The sequence below is a fragment of the Cricetulus griseus genome (genome assembly GCF_003668045.3).
Source record: "Cricetulus griseus strain 17A/GY chromosome 1 unlocalized genomic scaffold, alternate assembly CriGri-PICRH-1.0 chr1_1, whole genome shotgun sequence".
Lineage (NCBI taxonomy): Eukaryota > Metazoa > Chordata > Mammalia > Rodentia > Cricetidae > Cricetulus > Cricetulus griseus.
Genome location: NW_023276807.1, coordinates 175720646 through 175735405, shown reverse-complemented (window position 1 = coordinate 175735405; position 14760 = coordinate 175720646). Strand labels below are relative to the sequence as shown.

The 14760-nt window shown below is 41.6% G+C and overlaps 1 protein-coding gene across 3 annotated transcripts in view; it reads left to right on the top strand.

Annotated features, from left to right (window-relative positions):
- Ube2e2 (ubiquitin conjugating enzyme E2 E2) overlaps positions 1–14760 on the top strand; it is a 296679-nt gene that overhangs the window by 227147 nt on the left and 54772 nt on the right. The window lies entirely within an intron of this gene.

Below are 14760 nucleotides of genomic sequence, written 5' to 3'. Positions count from 1 at the left end.
GCATGTGCCTGTCATCTAGTAGTCAGAGAGAAGAGGCAGGAGGATCATGAGTTTGAAGCCAGCCTGAACTCTCTATAGTGAGATCCTATCTCAAAAATAATAATAATAATAATAATAATAATAATAAATATTAATGTCTTCATGCTTTTGAAACTGTATGTATAGTAATTGTGTTTGTCATATGCCTTCCCACAAGAAAGACCAACACTCCAGGATTGGATGTCAGGTGTTCAAGGATTACCAGCTTTATTGTTATAAACCAAATTAATATGTCTGCAAGATAATAGAAATCAGCCACTTGGCTGAGAGAAAACTGGCATTTGTGTATCTTGGAAGGACCACCTGTATTTCTGTCTGTAGTATGTTACAGCTTGTAGTTTGGGAGAATATGGCCTCCTATAAGGTGCTTATTGCCCAAGGTACTCAGCCCCTCTGATTCCTGCTTGCATGCCCCTCTGCATTCTGAGAGCTGGCATTCATTGTTATTACTGGCAGCATAACTGGGCTAAACCCCACAAAGGTCCCTCTTCCACAGAAAGTTCTGCAAACAGGACACACAGAGATATTCAGGTATGTGGGGAGTGAGGGGCTTCTCTGCCTCCGGGACTAGGAAAAGATGGCCACTCACCTCTCAGAAAGGTGGTTTTCCCAGAGGAACACTCTCCCCATCACGACTAGAGTAACTCTTTATATTGGTGTCTCGGTTCCACACACACAAAAGCTAGTAAGTAGCAAGCTCGTCAGTCCCAGGAACCATTGTTTTATGAAAGTCCCTGAGTCACAGAAGAACAAGGACAGTAAGATCACACTAAATGGGCTGGTCTTATAAAGAGAAACTCCGTCACTAGAACTAGGTTGAAGAAACTTCAAATTGGTGTTTCCTCAACCTTGTGAGAAAGGCCTCTGGGCCCTGATCAAGACTTGGAGCAGACCCTGTGTTGATGGGCTATGAGATGGAAACTTGCTTTACTGTTCACTTAAGAAATGGGATAGGACACAGTATTGTACATTAAGGGAAATCATAATACCCTTAGCTTTACAGAGCTTGGCATTTGCTTGGCTGGTTATATGCAGTGTTAGGTTTGCTCAGGCCTGAAGACAGGGCAAGTTGAGTTCATTTCTGAGACTACTTGTCAACACCATTGTCTAGTTGTCCTCCCTCAGATTTGGAGCTGGGTCTCTTGATCCACTGGCAGCCCTTTAGAGTCTGGCTCAAGCAAGTCAGAGAAGATGGGGCAAGATGAAGCATGTTGGTTACAAACTAGCCATGTGCAGATATCATAAGGGCTTTGCCTCAGGAAATAAGGGGAAACAGAGTCATGGGAGAATGGTGGTGAATGGCATGAATCCAGGACTTTGGGCACATTTTTGTTATAAGTCTCAGTATGTTAACACAGACCTGGCCTAATTGTCTTAGACTGTTTGTGTTTTAAAATACCTATTTTAAAGCTAATTTATAAAGACATCACTGAACCCTACTACTCTAAAGACTTTTACTCTGTAAAGATTAGTGAGGTGCAGTCCAGGAGCATGGAGACAGGGAAAGCACTTAAGAGTTAGTTCCATGGCTGAGGCCAGAAAAGCAGTAAGGCTAAGCTGTGAGACTCAAACAAGAGCAGTAGTATTTGAGTTCTTCATCCTTTGTTCCATAAGTACACAGCATGTAGCCATCCAGACACTGAGCATACAGGAATAAGCAAGAGGAGGCCTCTTCAAGGATAGGGTTCACATCCAGGTTGCAATAGAACAGGCCTCTCTCAACCTGGGCACACAAGACATGTGAGCATAACTATATACTGTGGAGCAATGTCCCTTGTGATGTAGTATACATAACAGCATTCCTGGTTCCTGCCCACAATGTGCCAATATTAATTTCTTCTTGCCTCCTTGGGACAAAGAGGAATGTCCCCAGAAGTTGCCAAAAGTTTCCTGAACGAGCAGTGTCATGCCTGGCTGACAACCATTGTGTTCTCAATGGCAATCCTACCTAATTAGCAACTGACTCAAGACCTTTGTGAGGACTTGGGGTTCTGATCTCAGTGATAAAATGGGCTTTGCCTCTGAGGAACTCACTGGTACCTGCTGAGACGTGTTCAGAGTGCCCAGCTAGTAGCTAGACAGGTCTGAAGTTCAAGTTAGAGATGTGAGCTCAGGGTGCATACTTGAGTCAGTAGATAGAGATTTGGAGTTTCCTAGACTCAGTGATCACGCCTATAGAAATGTGCTGTTGTTGACCCAAACTTAATTTTTCTGCATCTGTAAATTTCCAAAGTGAATTTCCCAAAGGAAAAACTAAGAAAGTAACATTTTCTCGTTTTCATGTTCTCGGTACTTGGAGATTAAAAAGATATTTTTCATGTGAAGTATTACTGCTGGCAGGCTTATACAATATTAAGTAAAATATCTTGGTAAAAGAAATAGCTTACTGCTAATAAATTATGAAAACAACTGGACTGGGCAGATAATTCCTCCGGGTTTCCAAATCAAGGCTTTAGTAATTCATTGCTGTTGAAGTAGGTCTCTGCAGGGGGTGGACTTCATGACCTTTCTCTGGCTTCCTGTTTCAAAAATTGACATCACAGGAAGCTTAATCTTACAGATAGGAAGTGATTACAGTTATTATCCTATAGCTAGTAAGTACTAGGGACCTCTTGGCCTCCTGAATCCCCGACTTGTCACACCCTATCCATCTGAGCCTCAAGACCCTACTCATCGCAATGCTAGCATCTGAACTTCACAGGTCATCCAAACAGCCTTTTCTGAGGCAAATGGAACACTCATATTTGGCTTCTGTTCTAGGGATGAATTAAGAGTTAAGTAAGGATTTTGGTTTTTGTTTTGGTCCTTACAGACCTGTGTATGTTTATGCCATGTGCCTGTCCACTAACTTACCTTTAACTCTGTCCCTGTGGTGTGTAAAACAGCAGCGTGTCCAGGAGAGAATGCATACAACAGTGTGCTTTACAAGGTATTTTCATTCCCATTATTTTTCTTATTTCCTTTCTTCCTGGAAAATGTCCTGTTGTAGTGATTTACTTTGAAAACCAGAATATTACATTTTTAAGATAGTTCTTAAAAAATAAAGTGTGTACTGGCATCCAAGCATCCCAAGAGTCATACAGTACTATTAACACTTACTGCCCCATTTCCCATTTTGAGTTGCATACATTTCCCATTCTGAGTGTCCAGAAGGCTGTCCCATGCATATGGGTCTGTGTCATGCTTGTATGATACTGCATCGACTGTGTGCTTTGTCACCTCAGCAGTCTCCCTATGGTAGGTAATTATTTCTGATCTTTTTTCATCACAAGTAATATTTCACTGGGTATCTCTTAGGATATGTGTACAAAATATATATAGGATAAAATCCTAGAATAGGAATCAGTAGGTTACTCTCCCAAGTATTAAACTAAGCAGTTGCAACATTATCCATCAAAAACATGTTAACCACTCCAACAGGGAGGAAAGAATGTGTATTGTAATTTTATTATTCTTACTGAGAAACATCTTGTAGAAAGCTGCACTGCTTTATCACCTCATTACAGTCTCCAAACTTGTAAAACTTAGGCAACACAATTCTTTCCGACTCAGTAGATTATTGTATTTAGAGTTTGATTTATATTGCCCAAGCTAGCCTCAGACTTGGTAGGTAGCTAAGAATGGATTTGAACTCCTCATCCTCATGATCCAGACTCTAGAATGCTGGGACCACAGGTGTTTGCCGCCACACCCAACTTGGACTTAGTATTTTCATAACAGAAGCAGACAGTTCATATCACATGGCCCTCACAGTCATGAACCCACAGCAGTTGTGACTGCCTGTACAAAAAAGGATAGGAGGTGGACTAGACGGGAAGACATGATCAGCAGGGGGTGATAAGAGCAGGTAATAGGCTGTGAAAATGATCTCCATGCAATCCACTCATGTGTGATTGTCACACATAAATGTAAACATGAAAGAAAAGCCATTTCAGCAGTCTGTGGGACTGCTGTGTCTTACCCACAGAATGAGTTCCTGCCCACAGGCACAGGGCCCTGAGCAATCTTCCCACCACCTCACTACACTGTTCTTTTCTGACATCTAGAATCCTGTGCTTCACTGACACATGTCCCCTCCCGATTCCTTCCTTGGTCCTGTCTTCAGGCTTCTCCCCCGTGTTTCCTGACGACTTTACACAAGTAGATGATCTGCTGCATTTTCTTACTACCCTCCTTCAGCTCAGTGAAAGCAAAATTCTATCTGTCTTGCAGATTGTAGTGTTGATGGAACAAATGACTATTCCCCTTTCTTGTCATAATTGAACATTTCTAAAATCTGTTTTGCACTGCTGGCTTTTGTATGTCAAAGTATTGAAATCCAGTAAGTGTGCATTCTGTGACTCCTTGCCCTGTCTGTTCTTCTTTCTCCCAGAGAATTAGATATACATTGAAGACATGAGCTTTCTATTCTACAGAGATGTCTGCTATAGTGGCATTCAGAAGACTAGGTAGAAAGTAATATAGTACACTTTAAAACCTCAAATCCTCTAAATTGTTGTACACACTGGCATCAAACTTACTTGGCTGTCTCAAAAAGAAATTAATTCATCTTAAAGAAGTTTGAGTTTCTCTACTTCCATCTTGTTAGAAATTTTGTGTTCTTGGTTTCTTTAAAGTATCTAGACAATGTTTTATGTAGACCATCTGCTGACACAAATTATAAACAAATAATTGGCATCTCTCAGCATAGGTTTAGATAACCCTCCATATGTAACCAAAACTTTGCAGAGCGAGATAAGAATCCAAAAGGAAGTATTTCTTCCTGTGGATATCCCCTGCAGTATAAACATGCTTAATTTTCTAAACCGTTTTTATAACTTCAGAGTTTGAAGTCACATCAGGAAAGCTTAATACACATGCTCATTTTCCTTCCAAACTTAAGGCAAGTGTATGAGCTTTGTCTCTACCTCCACCTCTGCACATTGTACAACTGGTATTTGGTTTTATTTAAACAGAAAATTACTAGAGGAAGGGACCTATATGGAATAGAATGGACAAACTGTGCTGTGTTCATATAATGAATTGTACATGGTCATGAAATAAAAATGTAGAAGAATTTGCAACACACATGAACCTCACAAGAATGACATTCAAAGAAAGAAGCCATGAGATTGATTCGTGTCGTATATAAATCAAGGAACAGGAAAAACTAATGAAGAGAAGCAGGAAGCAGAATGGTGGCTACCTTTAGGGTTAACTGTGACAGGAAGAGGCACAAAGAGGATTCTAAGGGACTGTCATGTTCAGGATCTCATTCTAAGCAGTGCGTATTTGGCTGTGTTGTCCTCATAAAACTCCAACCCTACAGGAACTGTTCATCCAGCTTTATTTCATTCATAGCTTTGATGAGCCATTCTTTTGTGTCTCTCACCATTGGTAAAACTGCTCAGCAATCCAGATGTGGCAATGTTTGGTGCCAGCTTCACTTATGTGCTTTGAATAACTTCACCAAAATTCATGCTGAAATGTAATTCCCAGGGTGAGGTTTCTTGCAGGCAACAGCTCAGTCCAACTGGCATGTCTGGACTTTGAGGGCAGTTAAGATGGAGAAATAGTCCAATGGGACTAGTTCTATCTGATGAGCTCAGAAGTTCTGCCTCACTGTGGGCCACTTGAGACTTTTCAGAGAATGCCCATCAGCAATAAGGCTGTCACCTGATATGACCTCTCAAAGGCCTGGCTTCCAGAACCAAGTCAAAACAAACTCCTTTTCTTTATAAATTGCCCAATTTCAAGTTTCTTATTATCACAACAGAAAACAGGCTAAAATTTGCTGCCAGGACCATTCTATGGTTCCCAAGCTGGCATGCCTTTTAGCATGGAGAGATCTCTGCCCATTGAATACACTCTAGGAAACCTGGCAACAGCCCAGTTTGGTTTTAGATCCTATTGTTTACAGTCTCTTTGGTCATGAACAATACTTCCTCATAAAGCTTCAATTTATGACTGCTGAGCCAGTCCATGGATATTAATATTATGCCAGATTGAGTTGCATATAAGCTTGACCATCAGGAAGCTGCCTGTGGGTATAAGCAAAAATTAAAAAAAAAAAATGCCCATGAGTGTAACATAGTTGACATAGAGTTTCATGGAAACTCTACATGAGACCTTATAGGTGATGTGACCTTAGTCCTTCAAAGGACCGAGGCCCCTATAGCATTGAAGGGCTGGAGTTCTGTCTGCTTTGACTCATAATAGTGAAGAAGCTGTTAGAAAGGAATTGGAGTCCACATAGTTCAGGTTGGTGTCAGCATTTCCACACTTAAACCCTACTGATCATAGCATCATTCTTGAAGTATGAGAAATAATCTATTTGAGAATCCTTTCTAGAGTATTGTTTAAAAACATATCATTCTTCTTGTTAACAAACAGAACTTCAGATATATTATTTATGGTTTATTAAAGCTTGCTTGAACCAGGTGGTGGTAGTACACCCCTTTAATCCCAGCACTCGGGAGGCAGAGGCAGGAGGATTTCTCTGAGTTCGAGTCCAGCTTGAACTACAAAGCTACATAGAGAAACCCTGTCTCAAAAATAAAAATAAATAAAAAGCTTGCCTGAAAATTCAGAAAACAAAGTCAGCCACTAGCCATAGAAACCAAGCACACACCTTTAATGCCAGTAGCCAGAAGCTAGGAAGTGGTGGTACACTGATAGGGATGTCTTCTGTACATATGTTTCTTTTACTGGTTGATTAATAAAGCATGGTGGCCAATGAGACAGGAAGATAGGCGAGTTTAGGAGATGAGGAGGATTCTGGGAGGTATAGTCATAGAGCAGTCGAGATGTAGGATGCCAAAGGAGTAAGAGGTCCCTGCACCTTTCTCAGGTAAGATAAGACCACGTGGAAATATATAGATTAATAGAAATGAGTTAGTAATTAAGACAGAGCTAGCCAATAAGAAGCCCAAGCCAACGGCCAACGGTATTATAATTAATGTAAGTCTCTGAGTTTTCATTTGGGGCTGACAAGGCTATGGGACCAGGCTGGCAGGAAAGTTCCCCACATTGGGCGCCAATTGAAGTTGAGGATGTAATTATATCACTAGACCCAAGATAAATGATAAATGGGTGTTTATTGGGGAACAATTACACAGAAAAAATATGAAGAACCTCCAGAGTAATTCCCTGCTTTTCCTACTGGATCCCCTGACCCAACAGAAAGAGCGTGCAAAGGAAAGCGACAACTCAAGCTGTTTCAGGTCCACAGAACAGATGCCTACAGTGCACACCTTTAACCCTAGGACTCAGGATTAAAAAATAGATGGATCTCTCTGAGTTCAAGGCCTCCAGATCTATACAAGATTGAATCAGTCTAAAAGAGTAACAGATCACACACCTTTAATCCCAACATTAGAGTGGTAGATAAGACAGAAGAAAGGTCTCAGTGAAAGGCATTCATTCTCCAGCCACCCTGGGGAGAGGCAGAGTTTGAGGCTTGGTGAAGAGCTCGTGCTTGGATCAGCCCTTTCAGCCTGAGCTAGAGTTGGGAGCTAGTGGCTTTGCTTTGCTGATATTCAGCCTTAAGTTTGAACCCCAATATATGTTTTTGGGTCCTTTTATTTTTCACACAACACAGACAGAACTTAATATAATTGAGTTGAGTAGAGCTAAAAAGCATTGCTCCTTGCCATCTGATAACATTTTATTGTCATTTACCACAGAATAATTCTCTTACTTGCCCTTTGCTTGCCTGAAAAGTCTTTTGTCCCCTAAAATTTATTTCTATATCTGTTTAAACATATGAAGTTATTCTAATCACAATATTCAAGCTATTAAAAAGTAAAGAGTGGCTATTTGGGAATAACAAACAAGTGCAACCCTGGTCCTTGTGGAACTTAGCACCATGGGAGATAGATGTGCCTATCACTGCCCTGTGGATATCAACACAGCAAGAGCTAGAGCAGACCTTAAGTCCATTTGAAGGCATGGGTCTTGAAAGAGGATGTTAAGACTGGGACCTAAGGAGGGTATGTTTTGTTTCACATCTCTCCTAGGACCTAATACAGACCTAAGTACATAAACTGCAGAGTTCAGTAACAGCCTCTTTGCTACAGAATTGTGACTTTTCTCCACCAAGCCACTTCCAGGAGTCTCACCTGCCTAGGCTGTCCTTACCTATAAGCACTAACAAATGAGTTGATGTTAGCAAGTGTTTGAAGCTCATTAGGGGGTCAGAACCAAAACCCACTCTCTAGTCATGTCCACACACTCCTTAGGCTAGACATCCTAAGATGCCTTCATCAAATTAAGATCTAAATACAATGTAAATGTTAATTAGTAAATATATTCAGACATCTTACAAACAATAAAATTTATTCACCCAGTAATCACACACACACATGCACACACCCTAGTAGATTGTGTAGTGATTGGTACCCTGGATATATTCTAAAGCAGTGGTTCTGAACCTGTGGGCTGTGACTTCTTTAGAGGTCAAACAACCCAGTCATAGGGGTTACATATCATACATCCTGCATATTAGATATTTACATTACAATTCACAACAGAAGTAAAATTACAGTTATGAAGTATCATTGAAAATAATTCTATGGTTGGGGAGTCACCACAACATGAATGTCAACTTTCACAGATCTGTCTGCCGGACCTGGGATCTGAGGACCTGAAAGAATGGGGTGGACAGCAGTCTAATGCTGTAGACAACCTGACTTAAGTTTCAATGAACTGTTTCGTTTCGTTGTTCAAGCCGGTTTCTCCATGAAACAGTCCTAGCTGTCCTGGAACTCACTCTGTATACCAGGCTGCCCTCACAGAGATCCACCTGCCTTTGCCTCCCAAGTGCTGGAATTAAAGGTGTGCACCAACACCATGCAGCTTCAGTGTACTTCTATACATGAATGAAACAAAGCAGTGATCCAAGGAAGGTTGTTCTAGTTCACAAAAACAGGGTCAGGAAAACATGTAAATAGACATCAGTAAGTATATATTAAATATTAACAAAGCAGCCCTTTCCCAGAACTTTCCCAGGACAGACCTATTTAAACACAATTGCCAGGCATGTGCTATAGTTTATATCTGGGAAAGCATGAAAACAAGGCAGAGGCCATATCCAGACTCAGGGCACTGACCAGATTGGGTTCTATAGCTATGATCTGACATCCAACAAGAATGAACATGTCTTAAAATTTGAATGCAAATATTTGTCGCAGGAGACATGAAGCCATGTCCAAGAACAATCCAGGGAACAAAATGCATCCGAGGTAAAAGGCCATCTGCCTATCTTTTTTTCCTGGAGCCTCTCTCACAGTTCCCCAAGGCATTGTTCACCATGAGTCATTCTTTTGCCTGTGTTCTGACACACAGGGAACTGTATTAAAGGACTGCAGCATTAGCAAGGTTGAGACACTGTTCTAAAGAAATTTACATGCCCTGCTCTCAAATAGCCCTCGGTCTATTATATAGGAGGAAAAGATGAGCATACACAGAAGTGTAAGGGTAATAATGTAAGTGCAGTTCAGAAAATGATGAGTACCAAGATCCGAGACAGGCAGGGGAGAGATTACGAAGGAGGACAGAGAGTGTACTCATAGGTGATAAAAACTAATGGGCTACCCAGATGGTGGAACACTACGGGCCTTAAAAAGGCATACTTGTTCCACCCCGTATCCTAAACACAGTCATCTTTTGTGGGTCAGAATGTTGAATTCAGTGAGTTTCCACATCTAGAGCAGCATGTATTGGGAGGTCAGTTGAAAGTTAAATATAAATCTCAGTATATGAGATGCTGAGGCATATCTGTCATGAGAGTTCCACATAAAAAGAGACCCAGAGAGAACTGCACAGACACAGAGGTGGATCAACGTGGGTATTGAACCAACACAAATGAAAGCTTTCGTGGCTGGTCAAAAGCAGGTTTTTATTCAACCCAAGAGTTGAGAGATAGTGGAACCAGAGAGTTTAAATGGTGAACTCTGAGACTATGACAGACATTTGCAGTACCAGCAAGACTCATTCTTACCCGGAGACAGTTGGGGCAGGGATCAGATGGGCTTTCTGCTCAGCCTCATTCCATAGAGTTGACATTGGTCTCTTCCTTTGGGAGATCAACTAGCCAGCTTTTTTATTATCACTTTTAACACCTCTGACCTTGACATAATCTGTAATTCTGTAATTTATGTCTGAAAGTAACCTTTATAATTTTTGTAACATAAATAGTTTCAGAGGAAAAGTAAATTGTTCAAGTCCATTCTGTAGAATAGATTTGAAAAAGTATTATACAGCTGATGAGTCTGTTCACTGTGTTTTGATTTTTCGTTTTTCTAGACAGGGCTTCTCTGTGTAGCCCTGACTGTCCTGGAATTTCCTCTGTAGACCAAGTTGGCCTTGAACTCAGAGATCCACCTGCCTCTCTTCCACAGTGCTAGGATTAAAGTTGTGCACTACCACTGCCTGCTCAGTTTTTCTTAAACAAAAAGTTGCCAATAGGAAGTTTTTCCTGCTTTCAGCACACACATTTTGGAACACTGTTGTTAGACAACCAGCAGAGGAGGAGAAGGCATTGAGGGACTGTGTAGCTAGCACACATGACAGTAGTAGAAAGAAGAGCAGAAAAAGGAGAATCTTAAGTTTTTCATGAGTCAGAGCGGCTGTTATGAAGATTGGTAATGTAGACTTCTTTCTCCTATCAGATATAGACACCATCTCTTCCTGGGAATTAGATCAATACAGACGTGTTAACAACATCTGCCCTCAACTATAAAAATAAGAGAAAGACATATAAAATTATATTTCTTTCACATTAGTACATGAAAAAATATATGAACAAAACTTGAAAAGAAGTAACCAGAAGGATGGTTCTTTTTAAAGATTTTTTATTTTATGTATATGAGTGTTTCCCTGCTTGTATGTATGTATGTATGTATGTATGTATGTATGTATGTATGTATGTATGTATGCCGCATACATGTCTGGTGCCTGCACAGGCCAGGAGAAGTCATCCCAGATTCTCTGGAATTGGAGTTATAGATGGTTGTGAGCCATCGTACAGGTCCTAGGACCTGAACTTGGTCCTCTCAAGAGCAGCCAGTGTTCTTTGCACTGAGGCATCTCTAGTCCCAGATGAGCATTTTTATGAGTACACTGCTTGTAGCATCTGCTCCAAAGCATTTCTAGGTCTGAGGCTAGAAGGCAATTTTCTTCTTTTACTCAAGAGGCAAAAATATTACAAAGTGTGTGTGTGTGTGTGACTGTCAGAGTATTTGCACTATTTGCTTGTAAAATAATTTAAAGCATGTTTGTAATATTATTTATTATTGGTGTGTGTATATGATGAGTGAGTATAGGTGTACATTCATGGCAGGGAGGTCAGAGGACAACATTAAAGAGTCAGTTCTCAACCTTTCTGCTCCCTCATGTCCTCTGCATCCCTCCTCTTCTCCGCTTCTCATTCTCCTAGCTCCCTCCCCCCTCTTCCCATTGAGTCAGGGGAAGAATAGAAGATATCAAGAATGGAGATACCATAATAGAGGGAGACATTTTAGGTTTACAGAGAAATCAGGCACTATGGAAATGTCCGGAGAGCTACAACGATGACACCAGTTAACAATCTAAGCATCAGAAGAAAGGATACCTTAAATGCCCTCCTCTGATAATGAGATTGAAGACTGACTTATATGCCACCCAATAGCCCTCATTCAGCAGCTGGTGGAAGAAAAAGCAGATACCCGCAGCTAATCACTGAACTGAACTGAAATCCAGTTGCAAAGGAGGATGAGTGAAGAGCAAAGGATTCCAGACCAGACTGGTGAAACCCACAGAAACAGCTGACCTGAACAAGGGGAACTATTGCTCCCCAGACTGATAGCTGGGAAACCAGCATGGAACTGATCCAGACCCCAGGAACATGGGTTTCAGTGAGGAAACCTCAGAAATCTACGGGACCTCCTGTAGTTGTTCAGTACTTATCCTAGCACAGGTGTCGACTTTGGGAGCCCAATACACACAGAGGAATACTCCCTAAACCAAGACACACTAGGGTGGGCCTAGGCCCTATCCCAAAGGATACGATAGACTCTGATGGCACCCTATGGAAGGCCTCACCATCCAGGGGGAGCAGAAAGGATATGAGATAGGTAGGGTTTTAGTTGGGGTGTTGGTAGGGGAGGACAGGAAGGACAAGGGAACTGGGATTGTCATGTAAAACAATCTTGTTTCTAATTCAAATAAAAAAAATCTGCAAAAAAAAAAAAAAAAAAAAAAAAAAAAAAAAAAAAGAGTTCTTTCCTTGGACCTTTACATAGGTTACAAGGATCAAACTTAGGTCACCAGGCTTTGCAGCAAGCATCTTTCCAGCTGCACCATCTCGCTGGCCTGTGCTGGCCCGTGAAAGTGTCTTCTTAGAGCAGAGCCTTGAGCTCCTGAGATTACTTCAGCAAGATTGTTTTGCAACTGTGTACAATCTACAAGGCAGAGAAATGAGGGAGGGCTGCACTTTAGTCTTCTCAGATACTGTTAGTGAGGCAGGAAAGTTTAACAACTCTACCACAAAAAAAGACTTAACACCAGCAGAATCCCTAACCAAAAATGTGAAGGAAGCAAATGTACATTCCAGTGGCCAGAATGCATGAAAACAGTGTTCCTACTTCAAGCTGAAGTTGTAAAGCAAAAGCGTGAGGCTGGGGTGTAGCTCAGTGGCACCTGGCTGCTTAGCATGAAGCCCTGGCCCAGTCCCCAGCGGCAATAGCAATAAAAACAGGAATAATCAACAATAATGAAACTGTGATTGTTTAAATTTTGGAGCTGGGCATGGTGCCACATGCCCTTAATTCCAGCACTAGGGAGGTTGAAGCAGTTAAAACTTTGTGAGTTTGAGGCCAGCCTGGTCTATAGAGTGAGGTCCAGGACTGTGTAGAAAGACCCTGTTTCAATAAATAAATAAATATTTGGTTGCTGATATTTGGTGTACTCTTGTATCCTCTGTTCGTATCCTCTTTCATGAGGTGAATTTTGCTTTAAAATGGGTCACTGAGGCCATTGGGAGTCTTACCTGTGGCCACCCAAGAGATCCTATCAGAGATCAGGGACTCCAGGCACCAGCTAAGATGTGAGGTGACAGAAACAATGATTTGAACTAATCACGTGATTACAGAGCTGAAATTTCCAGTAGGGTCCTGGGTAGTCAGGCATAGCAGGGGAGTGACTACAGAGGTCTAACAAGCACTGGGCTGGCTGGCCTTAAGCTCCTTCTATGACATCAGGGACAGGGTCTAAGCAGCCAGTGATGACTGAGTGCTCCAGGGATTGCCAGCCTCTGGCTTATTTGGCCAGAGGATTTCTGAAGAACCTGCTAGCAAACTTAGCCTTCATGCCAAGCTCCCGGTCAAATTTTGAGAATCTTGATTGTACTTGGCCTGTTGCTTATGTTGGCAAGGCACATGCACAAGTCTTGATATGTCCAATACATGATGTGATCACCATCAGGTCCATAAAGAAGGTATCCTCAGTCTCCCCAGAGTGATAGAACACCATGACACCACAACCATTATTCTGGGCCAGCTTACATGCCAACAGAGACTCGATGAGAGTCAATCTTGTTCACTCTAAGCAGGGCAGTTGCAGGGCATTTCACCCCAGCCTTGGCAATCTGCTTAGGGTTGGGCACCATGAGATCATCCTCAACCACCTGAATGTGCCTGCACTAGCTGTGGGCTTCTGCCAGGCTTCCCAGTCATCCTGGTCAGAAGGACCTTCAGTGGAGACCACTGCATACATAGGTCAGCCAGACAGGCTAGTGTGAAGGACCTGTTGGCATCATTAGGAATCTTTAAATCCAAGTCATGTATGTCATCTCTGAAGACTCAGAGGCATTCCACATCCATGCCGATGACAACCTGGTCAGTGTAGCTCACCGGTCCTTTGCAATCTTCAGCAGCCTCAGAGCTTTCTTTGTGAGAAATGGGATTCCCAGCAGAGTCAAAGATCTCTTTCAAGTGGATATTGAGGATAGACATGATGGATTTCTGATTGCTGATCACCAAGGGGGTGTTGCTGTATACACCGTAAGTTCCTGGGGTGCTCCATCATAAGATGATTTTCATGGTTAAAAGGAAATATAATTACTTCTAGTCAGAGCAAAACTACTCTATAATATGCCTATAAAGTAATGATGCAGCTTTTAAGTGCATGCTCGGAAAATGAATCTTGCTAATTTAGCCTTACAACATCCAAGAAAGTGGGACTATATGTCAGTGTAATTGTGAGACCATTAACATGGATGTCCTTATTGCAACCTTAGGACTTACTGGGGTGATAGTGAGCTGTCGCTCTTTATTGTTCTGATATACTTAACTATTTATTACAAGCAAGATGTCGATCTCTTTGTTCTTTAATCCATATCAGTAAATAATGCTAACTAATCAGAGAGAGAGAGAGAGGGAGGGACGGAGGAAGGAGGGGGGGGGAGGGGGGGTGGGAGGGGAAAAAGAAAATAAAAAATATTGACCATCCAGGCCTCTGAAAAATCATACATTCTTCTAATACTGTCAGAATAAAAGCACAGACTCTCGTGGGAAGAGAAGCCTATTGGTTGGTTTACATCTCAGTTTTAGTTCCTGTACTTTATTTGAAGTACATGCAGTGTAGTGATATGTGGCACCCCTGTGGGATTTGTCGGTCCTAACTCAAAGAATTTCTGAAACTCTTAACCCAGTGCTTCAATTAATGCTTAAGATGCATGTAATCTCAATTTGCCCTAACCGAAAT